The sequence below is a fragment of the Lagenorhynchus albirostris genome, chromosome X (assembly GCF_949774975.1).
Source record: "Lagenorhynchus albirostris chromosome X, mLagAlb1.1, whole genome shotgun sequence".
Classification (NCBI taxonomy): Eukaryota; Metazoa; Chordata; class Mammalia; order Artiodactyla; family Delphinidae; genus Lagenorhynchus; species Lagenorhynchus albirostris.
The window spans coordinates 116,776,744-116,792,241 of NC_083116.1; the positions used below are offsets into that span (position 1 = coordinate 116,776,744).

At 43.7% G+C, this 15,498-nt stretch overlaps 1 protein-coding gene and 1 non-coding gene across 2 annotated transcripts in view; one reads left to right on the plus strand and one right to left on the minus strand.

Moving 5' to 3' along the window:
- Window positions 1-15,498, minus strand: part of PPEF1 (protein phosphatase with EF-hand domain 1) — a 145,049-nt gene that overhangs the window by 119,063 nt on the left and 10,488 nt on the right. The window contains exon 3 of the mRNA XM_060137592.1: window positions 2,457-2,556. The gene's annotated coding sequence lies outside the window, so the exon portion shown is untranslated. The remainder of the gene's footprint in view (window positions 1-2,456; window positions 2,557-15,498) is intronic.
- Window positions 10,594-10,700, plus strand: LOC132514189 (U6 spliceosomal RNA). Its single transcript, XR_009538677.1, has one exon. It is a non-coding gene; the product is annotated as a U6 spliceosomal RNA (small nuclear RNA).

The window sequence follows — 15,498 nt, forward strand, 5'->3', positions numbered from 1 at the left end:
CACTTAAAAGGTGGATCTTGGCAAATAACAGCTTGAAACTTGCTCAGTGCTGCTGCCCCTACCAATATATACCGAGGGTGGTTTTAAAGCATAAACGTAAAATAGTGACTCATCCTTGGCACACTTATAATCTGCAAAAGGAAAGTCTTCCAAGGCTTCTGCTAAAAGGTTTTCACTGTGCGTGGCGGGGGGTGGGTGGGGGTGCGGGGGAGGGTAGAGTGGGGGAGAACTGTTTGACGTTGTTTAGTTCTTTTCATCTTAACCACTATTCATTTCCCAAGGTGAAAATACAAGGAAAGAACAAAAGATGGCCCTTGGAGCCAACCCAACCTTGGTCTCCAAGCACCCTCCAAGTGCTAGCCCAGCCTCCCCAAGTTGTTCTTATTCATTCTTGATTTTCTTTCAAAGTGCATCTCTATTGAACGTCCACACCTTGGCTCAGCCACCTTGACCTTGATTCTGCTCCGCCTCTGGCATTCTAGATGTGACTTGTGTGGTTTCCCATGCTAGAAGCTCAGCTTTTCCTACAGATGCTGACTTTTGTGAGAAATCTGTACTCCAGCTTGGCCCCAAGAAACCCAAATCCAGAACCCATAGTCATTTAACTGGCACCATACCCCAGCCCCCAGAGTGGGAGGTGAGCAGATCTAATTCTTCCCCCTTGGACTGTGAGACACAAGCATGGAGGACAGATGCGTCTTCAGGCTTACTCTGCGGCATTCTCTTTGGCATTCATTGAAACAGAGGTTCTACAGCCTGATGTCTGTGGACTAAAGATAATGAAGGGGCATAGAGCCGGGTAGAGGAGTCCCTGGCAGACCGCTCTAGATAGGCCCCTTCCACCACTACTCTTCCAGTAGAACACTGTAGCATTTGCTCCTGTGTGGGGTCTTAAATGAATAAAGAGAGTTCTGTAAGATGGAGCTGGTGATTATTCCTGCGTCCATGAAAGCGTAAGAAAAAGGAAGAAACGATACTGACCACCAGAATGTATCTGAGGGTGTGTGTTCTATCAGACAGGATTGTAATCAGGAGGCAGCTAGGCCTAGTGCCAGGTTTTCCAAAGTGTGTTTGTGGAAGAGGAGTTCTATGTGGTTTATGATTCTAGAAATAAGACCCCCCCCCAAATAAAAGTCCCACCATCAAATAAGTTCAGGAGAAGTAGGATTAAACAGGTTCCTTTACTGCAGAACTCTTCAGAGCTTTCTGGATGTTAATATGCATCTCTAATATGAATCTAACTGCCTAATGCTGGCCCAATGGACACTGGGGTTTAGAAGTCAGACGAACCAGAGTTTAAATTCTTCTCAGCTAGTCATTAATTCCTCTGCACCTCAGTTTTCTCATAAGAAAATAGGGATAATAACACCTACCTTACAGACTTGTATCAAAGGCTAATGAGAAGATAAATGGTGGAAAAAACCGACTGGAACAAAGAGCAATTCTTCTTAGCTGATGAGTTAGGAGGAGCCATGCACAGGTGGTACCCACTGTGGTTGACGTGTTGAAACAAAACGTGTTTGCTCACATCTCTTCCTTCAGAATGCACTGTCCGGGACCTCCCAGAGGTTAAATCCCACAGGTGTCTGTCTGCTGGTTCTGGGATAATTATAGACTCACAGAGAAAAGGACTCTTTTCCCCTGAGACCGCTAAGATCTGAGAAAACGCTTTACCAGTAATAACAGCTAAAGTCACTACTATTTATTAAGGGACTATTTACCCAGCACAGTGGGTACTTTATATTTCTATTATTCCAGTTAATCTTCACAGCAACTTTCAAGGGGAAAGTTGCTCACTCCCGTATTAGAGATGCAGAAACTAAGACTAAGAAATTAAATATCAGACTCCATGGCACAGCCGAACAGTGGCAGAACTAAAGACCCATTCTGTTTCATGCCTAAAGAACAAAAATGTCTGTCCACCAAAAAGTTAGCTGTGCCTTGGTTTCAGGATCCAATTTGATCAATCTACAGAAGCACTAAATCACTAAAGAGAATTCTTGAACATTGCAAGGAATTCTGTTTCCATTTCTTACAGATAGATGGAAATCCTGTGGTCCTCTGCGCCAACAAGAGGGCAAGGGAGCTAAAGGAAGATTTCTGAACGTGAAGTTGTGTAGTGGGCAATGACCCATGAGGGGCCTGGAAGGGTTTCTCAAAGTATCCCCTCCCTCATTTTCTAGCTCTCACCCAAGTGACCACAGAGTTTTCCCAAGTATGGAGTTCATCTGAAACAGGCTACAACCCTTCAGAATGCAAAGTCACCTGTATACCTTTTTAAGCTGATGACAACTGATTTGTAATCAGCATATTTGAGAAAAATCATTCTGAGAAATTGCAAAGCAATAAAATAAACTTCAAGTAGAACACATTTCCTGTTCCATTGCTACACAATGTATGTTTATAATGTAGACTTCTGCTTGCCCAAAATACCTAAGAACAAACAAACATATTACCTGTTCCTTCTGCTTGGCCGATGCAGAGGATTATCCTCACCCCAGGTGTTTCAAGAAAAACAAAATCAGAAAAAAACTTCTCTGTGAAGGATGCAGAGATCTGAAAGAAAAGAGGTACAATTCCAGCTCTCTCTGGAGCATCCCCCTACACATACTTAACACACACACACGCTCCATACATCTCACATTTCTGCAGCTCTCTGCAGGGAGAGCTCTTGTTTAAACAAATCAAAAAACAAATACAGGGACTTCCCTGGTGGCGCAGTAGTTCAGAGTCCGCCTGCCAATGCAGGGGACATGGGTTCGAGCCCTGGTCCTGGAAGATCCCACATGCCACGGAGCAACTAAGCCCGTGCTCCACGACTACTGAGCCTGCGCTCTAGAGCCCGCAAGCCACAACTACTGAGCCCGTGTGCCACAACTACTGAAGCCCGCCTGCCACAACTACTGAAGCCTGTACGCCTAGAGCCCGTGCTCTGCAATAAGAGAAGCCACCGCGATGAGAAGCCCGCAGACTGCAACAAAGAGTAGTCCCTGCTCGCCACAACTAGAGAAAGCCCGTGGGCAGCAACGAAGACCCAATGCAGCCAAAAATAAACAAATAAATAAATTAAAACTAAAACAAAAACAAATACGCATGCATACACACAAAGAAATAACTCGAACAGACTTTGCCTTTCAGCCTGGAAGGTGAACCCAGAGCCGTAGATCCAGGAGAGGCTGGGCTGGCCCGTGAGCCGCAGCTGTCTGCCCCAACCCTGCCCTGTTCCCAGTGAAGAGATAAACGGATGCACTCAAGTAATGCGCTGTGGTCACATGACTGCTTCCAAGGGGACCAGGTCACTGTTTGCATAAACAATCTGATCAGTACAAAATACAAAATAAATTTTGGTAAATAAGGGCAGAAAAGCACTTAGTAGCTGACTCTTTAGGTCAACTGAGGATCATTTTTAGGAAACATTAGAGTAACCTGGGCACGATTAAGAAAAGGAAGTGGGGGCTTCCCTGGTGGTGCAGTGGTTGAGAGTCCGCCTGCCGATGCAGGGGACGCGGGTTCATGCCCCGGTCCGGGAAGATCCCACATGCTGCGGAGCGGCTGGGCCCGTGAGCCATGGTTGCTGAGCCTGCGCGTCCAGAGCCTGGGCTCCGCGACGGGAGAGGCCACAACAGTGAGAGGCCCGCGTACCGCAAGAAAAAAAAAAAAGGAAGTGGGAACACTAAACATTACTCCTTAGGATTTGAAAAGGCATGGGTTTAAGACAGTAACCTTTGGGTGCCATACTGCAAATTCATTTCTATGACATTTTTATTCTTCCAGTTATTCAATTAGCTGCTGGTTGAAGAACGTGAAATGGAGTCCCCCTAACACTGAGTTCCTCTGTGGAGTTTATGATTAAACTCTCTATCCCAAACTTTATTCCCTTTCTTGCCCTGCACCTGTTCCCCTCAAGTTGAGGAGTACCAAAGAAAAGGGAGGATTGAAACTGAGCAGGACCCTGCAGGGGCCCTCCCAGGTACAAAAGCCCCTCCATGTCCCCTGTTTCTTGTTCGTAGAGAAAGGCTTTAGTCTCCTAGGCTTCTCTGAGTTCCAAAGAGCAGACGCAAGCAGTTAATGATGAGGACAACAGTCACAGGACTCCTAGCTCCTCCTGAAGGGATACAGATAATCTGATGTATATCTCTGAGCTGTTCGGCAGAAACTAAGACCCCTTACCCAGCGGAGGATGGTGACTCCCTGCTGACCACAGGTATGTAGACACCACACTGGCTGGAAGCAGAAGGTTGAGATTCCTGAAACACCACCCTGCTACCTCACCACCAACCAATCAGAGGAAGCTCCACAAGCTGATCATGCATCCTATGACCCTCTCCCTTAACACTGTCTTTAAAAACCCTTGCCTGAAAGCCATCAGGGAGTCCAGGTCTTTTGAGCATAAGCTGCCCGTTCTCCTTGAGTGGCACCCTGCAATAAACCCTTACTTTGCTACAAACACCCGCTGTCAGAGTTTGGCTTTCGGCGCCACGGGCACACGAGCCCTTGCTCGGTAAAAAAAAATATCTGTGAGAGGGAGATTCACCTCCCATCATCAGCAAAACGGAAAAGGAAAGTTGACCTGTGATTTTGCTGAGTTTGAGAAGGAAGACGAGGAAGACATGACTGAAAAACTGAAGTGCCAGTGTCAGTACTGGATGTCACCAGCCTCAGTTCTGCTGTCCTTTGAGGCTATCCGGAGGCGAGCGATCTTGTTCCTAGAGTCTCATGCTGACTGCAGCTGCGCCAACAGCAATATTCCTCCCAAACTCTTCCTAACTGGTTACACAGTGTATGTATTTTTGAGCTTACTGGCCTTAGGCATCGTGAGCTAGGATTTAAAGGTCTCCAGCCATAATCATTTCATAACCCCACCCAAGCTGGTCTTTAGTCAATTCCTTTCTGCAATTGAGAACCACAGGAGATCCAGTAAAGTGGTTACCTAGCTTACTATTTAATCTAATGGAGTCACTTTAAAAATAACTGGAAAGGCAGTTCTGGGCTTCTGTGCTCCTATTAGCATATTAAATATTGTCAGAGGGCCTCATTATGAGCTAATACAAATGTATAGGTTTCCATGGCAGGGACTCCAAGATTAGAACCTGATGTGAGGCTGCCATACACACTGTAAATGAGAATATAATTACCCAGGCTCCCCAAAAATAGTGGACAATGTCACTATATGGCTGGGTTTCCAGCCAAAGGCCTATTCAATCCACGTGATTAAATGATGGCTATGTCTAGATACAGTTGTTCAAATGTCACCTCCTCTGCGTGAAGCCTTTCCTGAATCGCCAAAGGGGACTTAGTCATTCTGTCTTCTGGCTCTCAAAGCCATGTGTGTGTCCAATTATAGAACTTTCCAAAGTGTGCTGTAATTTGTCCTTTTACATGTGAAATCCTGAAGGAAAAGGATCCATTTCATTCTTCTTGGCATCTCCAGCTCCAAATGCATAAGAGGTACTGAAGGGGAGCAGGTTTTGCCACCCAAAATATGCCACTTTGGCATGAGAATTATTTTGAGCTAAAGGCAATCAAAAACCCAACAGATTCAGGAAAAGTTCTTTACCTCCCCCTCAACTGCCTAAATTTACATTGGAAAGGGGCCCTGTACCAGGAAAAGAACTATTACCAGAGATACCTTTTTACCTAACAAACTTATCTGCATTACAGAGCAACCTCTATTTTCCAAACCTCTCCTCTGCCTTCCTGCGAATGGCTTTCCTTTTGTTTGTATCCCCAGTCCCCCACCCTTTTCCTTAGCTCAGGACGTTATATAAGCTCCAATTATCTGGCTACCTTTTGAGTCTTCATATCTTTATGGGATTCCCATGTGTACATAATTAATTTGTTTTTCTCCTGTTAATCTGTCTTATATCAATTTAACCATTAGACTAGCCAAAGAACCTAGAAGGGAAGAAGGGAAAATTTTTCTGCCCCTACAGTACTCACTAAATATTTGTTTAATCATGGAAAGAACTCATGATTTAGGTGGTTATTTTAACAGCCAGTCTCTGGACCATGAATTGGATTGGCTGTGACCTTTATGTGATTTGGCTAAAATTTAGAATTTGCTTAAAATGAAGAACTTCACCATATTTTTCCACTGTATGAAGAACACTAAAATGTTACTTTGAGCACCACAAAGAGTCCTGTAGCCAGCTTCCAATTGTTAAATGAACCAGCATTGATGTATGGGAACAAATCACAATAATGATAATAACATTTATTGAGCACTTACCATATTCTAGTCACTTGTTAATTTTAAAGGTGTTAATCTTATTTAATTCACACACCATCCTATAAGGTATATACTATTATTATCCCTAATTACGCATTAGGAACTATAGCCCAAAGTCAAACAGCAAGCGAGTGGCAAGAGTTGGGATTTGAACTCGGGCACTTTGACTCTAGAACCTCTACTTATGATCATTACACTATACTGCTTCAGTCAGCCCCTTGTGTGTCTGCAAAATGAAGCTTCCAGCCTCTTTGCAGATGTTCTCTGACTTTCCTCCAGCTAGGCAGGGCTATGTTCTCCCAGCCTGAAAAAAGAAAAAATGATGGGCAAAATACCATTAACTCACTCAAAAACAGATTTATACCCCCAGCAGGCAAGTTGGGTCAATTTATCTATCAATGGGCACATCATTGTATGAAAACAGCCAATAGGAAAGGTGAGAGTTCAATTTCCCCCTTGGAAAAGGCCATAGAAATATCAAATCATCCTGAACTAAGATGCACTGGGCTCTTCTACTCAATTCAACACATTTTTATTGAGCTCCCTCTATGTGGCAGGCACTGTGCTGAGAAGCAAGGACATAAATGGTGAACAAAATGGATATGATTAGGTGAGGTAAACACATAGGTAAATAAGAAATCAAAATAAAATTACAAATAAAAAGTAACTCCCCTATTGGAATATAAGCTCCAGGAATCTAAAACAGTGCCAGGCGCATAATTGATATTTATTACATGAATAAATGAAAGCAATATGGTATGACAAAGTCTCTAATAGGACAGGTATGAGGCACAGAGAAAGAGCCCCACCCCAGAAAGGGCGATGAAGCAAGGCTTTCTAGAAGAAGTGATGCACTGAGACCTGATGATTTCACAGCCAGAAGTTAGGAGTTAACCAGAAGAAAAGAGAGTGTTCCTGTAGATATGTACTTAACAAGAATGTGAAATGGGAGAGGTGAAACAAAAATCAGAATGAAGTGAGTCCCTAATTATAATGCTGCAATTAGACTTATAAGCAGATAGAGAAAACTGTCCATCTGCTGTGATTGAAAAATGGTGGCCTCTCCACCTCTGCAGGCTGGACTTACTCTTTCTTGGCTGTCTTGGTGGTCTCTCCTTCCTTTCTCACTTCCCCACTCCCCTACTGGGTTTGCCTTCACCTTCCAAATAAACTTGGTCTCAAATGCTTGTCTCAGGGTCAGCTTCTGAGGGAACCCAAACCAGGATGCTCAGTTAGTCTATGGTAGTAGCAAGCTATAGAGGAACAGAGAAGACTGGTTTCCTCACGAGGAAGAAACTGGGCATTGCAGGCAAACCTCTACTATTTCACAAGCTTCCTGAAGCTGGCCACAGTTCTAACTTCTACCAAGGAAAAGTCATTCTAATAGGCAGCTCCTATAATTGGTCATGACACACCCTGGGGAATATACTAGAATCTAGGCAAAGCAGCTGGACTTGGGAATAGACTGAGAAAAGAAATGACGTGTGCAGATCTATTTGGTGCTGAGTACTTCAGGTGTCTGCCCACTCATGGCCCTGATAGCGCCAAAGTGGGGAGCTCAGATGGGGCTGGCCTCCCAGCTCTGACAACTCTCAGCTAGCCCTCTGGTGCTGGGGCTGTTACCAAACTCAGGTTCAGCTGCCTGCTTGAAAGCCAATACTCGAGAGATGAGTGTTGGTTGGAAAGGAAAGGCTGCTTTATTCAGGAGGCCGGCAACCTGGGGAGAAGGTGGACTAGTGTCCAAAAACCAATTCTGAAGATTCTGTTCAACCATGAAAGTTTTTAAAGGGAGAATCATTTGGGGAGGGTGGTCAGAGTCTTCCTTATCTTCCAATGTGTTCAGACTTTATTCTGATTGGTTGGTGGTGAGGTAACAGGGCAGAGTTCCTGGGAGCTTGTGCTCAGCCTGAAGTTACCATCCTCCACCTGGGTGGGGGCCTTAGTTCCCTGCAGAAGAACTCAAAGGTATTGTTAGTGTATTACTCGAGGAGGCACCACGACCCTGGCTGCACTGTTGTTTCTTGACTGCTCCTTCCCTGTTTCTGCATTCCCTCCCTTCCCTGATTAGCAACTGTTTGAATCTGCCCTTTGGAACTCCAGGAAGGTCAAGGAGGCTGAATGAAGCCTATTTCGTACAAACAAGAAACAGGGGACCCAGCTTTCTAGCACCTAGCAGTCTCCAAACTGAGGTACCTGCCCCACAGAAAATACACAGGTATGTTGGACAATAGAAAGCAAAATATTAGAACTCATATTTTCTTATTCTTTCTGAATTTTCTATTTTCCTCTATGTTTGGTAATGTAATCAAAATATGAGTTCAGTAGTATTAGTTGTAAATAAATAAATATAACTGTATCAGAAGTCCATTCTCAAAAAGCTTTCACTGCGACAGGTTCATGATCAAAAACATTTGAAGAACCTTGATTTAAAGAGCCTGATTCCTGGAGCTTCCCTGGTGGTGCAGTGGTTGAGAGTCCGCCTGCCGATGCAGGGGACACGGGTTCGTGCCCCAGTCTGGGAAGATCCCACATGCGGCGGAGCGGCTGAGCCCGTAAGCCATGGCCGCTGAGCTTGAGCGTCCGGAGCCTGTGCTCCGCAACAGGAGAGGCCACAATAGTGAGAGGCCCGCGTACCGCCAAAAAAAAAAAAAAAAAAAAAAAAAAGAGCCTGCTTCCTTTTGAAGAGAGGGAAGGAATACTAAGTAGTTTTACATTTTCATAAAGAGAAAGGATCAAGCATATTTCCAGGGATGAGTTCTGGGTACTGAAAAACCACAGTAAGTAGGAGAAAAGCGAGGCCATATTTGGCAAGTCATTAGAAAGTTATTAAAATAAATCAAAGGTGGGTTATAAGTCACTATCAGGTGAAAGGAATTCATAAAGGCCAGGGCTGGGCAGATCTGTCTATTGGGGTCACCTGGTCAGCAGCCACAAGGACAAGCTGAAATAGCTGTCCTGTGTTGAAGTTTATAAATTCATCATTGAAAGGCTCCATCTTGGGTACAAAAGTTGAGCTTTCCATGGTTGTGACTTAATAAATACAAGATTAGTAGATACCAGAATTTAAATTTTGACCACTGATCATCTAACCCTAGCTATGTCCTAGATGGCTTGAGTTTAAAACAAAGCAAAACAAAATAAACAAAAAAACTCCTTACATTAACCTTGAATGTTCATAAATCAAATGAAAAATCTTCAGAGAGAGTAAGAGGGAATAAGGACACTCTACTCACTCTACCCTGTCTCTCCCATGGAATGAAGCTATAAAACCTGGACAGAGGGCTTCCCTGGTGGCGCACTGGTTAAGCATCCTCCTGCCAATGCAGGGGACACGGGTTCGAACCCTGGTCCGGGAAGATCCCACATGCCACGGAGCAACTAAGCCACTGCACCACAACTACTGAGCCTGCGCTCTAGAGCCCGCAAGCCGCAACAACTGAAGCCCGTGTGCCTGCAACAAGAGAAGCCACCGCAATGAGAAGCCCGCGCACCGCAACGAAGAGTAGCCCCCGCTCACCGCAACTAGAGAAAGCCCGCGCACAGCAATGAAAACCCAACACAGCCAAAAATAAATAAATAAAATAAATAAATTTATCTTTTAAAAAACCCAAAACCTGGACAGAATCCATGGACCAGCTATTTGAAGACTGGCAAATTCCAAGATGGCTCCTAATGATCCCTGCCTCCTGGTGTTCGTGCCTTTGTGTAATCTACTCCCTTTCAGTATAAGGCTTGACCTAGTGACTGCCTTCTAATCAACAGAATATGGCAAATGTGTTGGCCTGTCACTTCCGTGACTTATGAAAGACTGTGCCTTTCTGTCTTGCTAGCAGACTCTCTCTATTGCCTTCACAACTCGTGCGCTTTTGATGAAGTAAGCTGCCGTGTTGGAGAGGCCCACATGACACAGGACTGAGGGAAGTCTCTGGCCAAAAGCCAGGAAGGAACTGAGGCCGTCAGTCAGACCTCAAGGAACTGAATCTTGCCAACAACCACGTGAGCTTGGAAGCAGATCCTTCCCCAATTAAGCCTTAAGATGACTGCAGCCCAGCCAACACCTTGATTGTAGCAGCTTGTGAGAGATCCTGAAGTAGAGGGCCCATGTAAGCTTTGTCCAGATTCATGACCCACAGAAGCTGTGAGATCACAAATGAGCGTTTTAAGCCTCTAAGTTTTTTGTAATTTGTTATACAGCAATAAATAAGTAACACAAGGACTCTAGAAAGTAAAAACCAGAAGGCATACTGAGGAAGATCAGAGTTTGAAGTACCACCACGCTGGTCGTGAGTTGACCATTTTTTCCCCTCCAATTCCCCCAGACAGGATTCAAGGAAGCAGAAATTAAAATCAGAAGCACAGTGAGAGTGCTTGCTTCGTCAGCACATATACTAAAACTGGAACGATACAGAGAAGATTAGCATGGCCCCTGAGCAAGGATGACATGCAAATTCGTGAAGCGTTCCATATTTTTCAATGTTCATTGCATCTCTATGTACAATAGCCAGGACATGGAAGCAACCTAAGTGTCCATCAACAGATGAATGGATAAGCAGATGTGGCACATATATACAATGGAATATTACTCAGCCATAAAAAGAAACAAAATTGAGTTATTTGTAGTGAGGTGGATGGACCTAGAGTCTGTCATACAGAGTGAAGTACATCAGAAAGAGAAAAACAAATGTTTTTAAGTGAAAAACAAAGCTAACACATATATATGGAATTTAAGAAAAAAAAATGTCATGAAAAACCTAGGGGTAAAACAGGAATAAAGACAGAGACCTACTAGAGAATGGACTTGAGGATATGGGGAGAGGGAAGGATAAGCTGGGACGAAGTGAGAGAGTGGCATGGACTTACATACACTACCAAATGTAAAATAGATAGCTTGTTGGAAGCAGCCACATAGCACAGGGAGATCAGCTCGGTGCTTTGTGACCACCTAGAGGGGTGGGATAGGGAGGGTGGGAGGGAGGGAGACGAAAGAGGGAGGAGATATGGGGATATATGTATATGTATAGCTGATTCACTTTGTCATAAAGCAGAAACTAACACACCATTGTAAAGCAATTATACTCCAATAAAGATGTTAAAAAAAGCACAGTGAGCTAACACTGCACACCTATTAGATTTTTTAAAAATCCTAATAATATCCAGTGCTGGCTAGGATATGGAGCAACTAGAACTCTTATACTTTGCTGGTGGGAATGCAAAATGGTGCAGCCACTCTGAAAAAAATAGTTTGGTAGTTTTTCATACAGTTGAACATGCATATGGCACTTGCCATATGACATAGCAATCCTACCCATCGTGGATATTTACTCCAAAGGAATGAAAGCTTATATTCATACAAAAACCTGTACACAGGTTCATATGGTCAAATACCGAAAACAGCCCAAATGTTCTTCAGTGGGTGAATGGATACACAAACTGTGGGACATCCATACAATGGAATGTTATTTACCAATAAAAAGGAACAAACTACTGATACACACAAGCTGGATGAATCTCAAAGGCATTATGCTGAAAGAAGCCAGGCTTAAAACGTTGAGTACACTTATATGACATTCTCGAAAAGACAAAACTGTAGTAATGGAGAACTGATTAATGGTTGCCAAGGTTTATGGGGTGGGGGGGGGATATGACTACAAAGGAATAGCAAGAGGGAGTTTTGGAGGCGATGTTCTGTATCCTGATTATGGTGGTGGTAACACTAATCTACCCACGTGTTAAAATTCACAGAACTGTACAACAAGTCGGTTTTACTGTACACTAATTTAAAAATAAATTTTTTAAAAAACTTCAGAGCTGGCTCTGGCTTAGCACCTTTGGGTCTGTAGATATTAAAGTCCCCATGGGCTGACTCTGATTGCCAAGGGCCTTCTCAAAGCACAGCCAGAAGCAGTGTCTGCTGCTGTAAACTACGAGCACTACGGAAAACACTTGCCTTTCCCTCTGACTTCACTTTTAGCTCTCTATACATGGGCAAAACTCAAAAAACAGAGATCCCAGTGAGAAAACGCACCCCATCCATCCTTTACTTAACAGATACTTACTGAGCAAGTTCTAGCTACGAGGCAGGGATACAACAATGAATACATTCTGATTCATTTCCCTACCAGGTTCACAGTGCAATGAGGGACACGGGCCCGTCCACAAATAATTTCAAGACAGGAGGTGTAGGTACAGAGATATGCCGTGTGCTGTTGGAGCCCAGAAGGATATGAGCCCTACCAGGGCAAGTCAGGTAATGCTTCCTAGAGCATACAAAGTGGAGAAAGGCATTCCAGGGCACTCGGAAGCAGGTTACATTTGAGTAATGTTTCCTGAGACTAGGGGATAGAGGGTGTATAGAGCAGGGGATGGGGATGTGAACCTGAGGAGGCAGATTGGTGCCAAGTGTGACTGTTCTTGAAAATCGCAGCAAAGAAGTCATACTTTAATCTGTCAGTTAGGGATTGCAATTTCAAATGCTTACATAGGCTGGAGTACATAATATAAATGAATAAAGCAGCCTAGGTGGAAATGATGGGACATTCTAGAGAGTTCTTGTCTAAATGAGGCAGCTGCTACTTACCAGTAGCTCCCTCTTAGGCTGTCATCCAGAAATCCTGGCCCACTGTTACCCAGTGTAATTTTTCAAGAGAAACTGACATACTTTTATGTAAAATCTCCCTATTTTAAAATGTCAGTATGAGTATACGTCTACAAATTATAACATGCCATCGATTACAAGGTGTATTATTATTTTATGTACGAATAAGAAAGAAAAAAGCCACCCATCAAACTATGACACTCCATCGATTTTAAGGCACGTTCCAATTTCAGAGGTGCTAAAATGTGAAAAAATGTGCATCTTAGAATCAATGAAATGCAGTAATTCTCATTTTCTCAAAACACTGTATAGACTCCGGGTTGAGGCTGCCAGATTGCAAACTCTGTTTAAGTGAAGGGGAGCCTAAGAGTAATCTGATTAGATTCACACTTTAGGAAGATCACCCTGAAGGTCAGATGTGATGACCTGGGAAAAAGCCAGCCAGAGAAAGACCAATGAGGAAGCTCCTGCAAGGATCCAGGAGATCGATGATAAGTGCTGAATTAAAGCGGTGGCAGTGGAGATCAGGGGCCAAATGTGAAAGCCTTTTTCTTTTTAATGTGAAAGTCTTTTAGGTAATAAGTCCCACAGGTCCCAGACTGGGTATAGGTAGCAAGGGGGACAGAGGCATCCGGAATGATTCCAAGGTTCCTAGTTTGGAATACCAGATGGATTCATCACTTCTTCAACAATGCTCACTGGGTGCCAGGCACTGCACTGGGCCCTGGGGGTACAACGGTGGATAAGACAGACATGGTCCCTGCTCTCTCGTCATTTACCGTCTAGTGAGTGACGCCATTAATTGCGGTAGAGGGCTACCGGGTATGGGGTAGGACGCGAAGGGGGACAGGCGTGTTTATGGTGGAGAAAAATAACGAGTTAAAAAGTCATATAGCCAGTAGAAGCTCCTTTTAAAGCCCAGAAAATAAATCAGGTCTGCAGATTCTGATTAAAGAGGTCATCAAGTTACCGATAACAGTTAAAGTGATTAGAGAAGATAAAACAGGCTGGGAGAGCTTGTAAAGTCACAAGGCTTTAGGGGCAAAATCAGAAGCCCGGAGGAATAGAGACATTTAAACGGAATGAGGAGGAAGGAGCAAACAAAGGAGACTAAAAAAGCAACAGTGCAGAAAGGAAGAGGCCCAGGAGAGAGGGTTATCTGTAAACCAAGGGAGACATATTTTCATATAATCCAATATGCCTTTATCTATAATTACTGCACAGAGTAATTTACCTTGGCAATGTACAATTCAGATTTTCAGAGTTTATGGGTATTTTGCATGAATTCCAAATAGGCTTATCAGAACTGCTTCTTATTTAGAGAGTTGTGATATTTTTAAATATTGCCACAATCTGTTCGTTTAGCTTGCATGTGCTTGCGTTTTGCAGGCGCCTCAGTTTGACATCTAGCATGAGTCAATGGCAGAGCAATGTAATTCCTTCTTTGTTTTCCTTCTGCAGGAGCTATAATCTGTCATTCCAAGACGAATGTAAAACAAAGAATACACATTTATGCAATTCCCTCTCATGTCAAAGCACTGTGAATTGGGCAAAACTGACCTAGGCACAGACAGCGGAGTCCCTTTGCAAGATCATCACGAGGGCCTTGGCCCAGAGCTCTGTAACAGGTGAGCCTGTGATATGATAAGATACTCTGGTCCTCTGGACTTGTTCAGAAAGGCCCTTCATTTTATGGGAGAGGAAACCAGGCCCAAAGAGGTTAAGCAGCCTCCCCAACATCATAGTTGTACAACTTGGTGGCCAGTACTCTTTCTATTACATCAAGGTGATCCAATTCCACCCTATAAAGATAGCTCCAGGGATTTCCCTGGCGGTCCAGTGGTTAAGACTCTGAGCTCCCAATGCAGGAGGCACAGGTTTGATCCCTGGTTGGGGAACTAAGATCCCGCGTGCTGCACGGTGTGACCAAAATAATAATAAATAAATACCTTTCTAAAAGATAGCTCCAATGCAATATATGTTAAAGTATGACAAACTCCATACACAAAACATTAACTCTACTAGAGTTGGCCAAACAACTAGACAGAGGAAGGTTAACTTTTAAACATCTAGTTCCATGTCTACCCAGATCTCATTCAATTTATCTGCTACTTTAAGAGTTTTTATCCTTCCCTCTAAGTTTTACCAGTTCCACACAGGTTGAAGGAAAACAAACTCCTAGATTTTCACTTTGCTGGTTGCTGAATTAGCAATCATCGTCACGCTTGTAGATTTACTTGAAGAGGATTCCTCAGGCTCATCTGGAATTTTCCAGAGGTAGATTCTAGAATTATTCTTTAATAGGTTGCCTTGGCAACCCCACAGTGATGGAGGCAGGTATCACAGTACCTGCCACCAGAATGTGAACAACACAACCTGGATGAGAGAACCACTTCCTGCTTACTGGGAAGGCAGGTTCCAGGTTCTTCAAGCTTTCTTTTTGCCAACCGTTGCCTCCCTTTCAACCATTTTTGTTTTTATGAACACAGACAACAACAGTTGGTTTCTTAGAGGAATGTTGAAACTATTACCTAAAGCAAGGCCGAGGAAAGATCCATGGCTTTCTTTTCAAAACACTTGCCAGTATTGCCTCAGATGACTAAGAGTTTATGGTGAAGACTGTGGAAAAGGTTTTAGTTTAAGAATACTTATTCTTGGGAATTCCCTGGCGGTC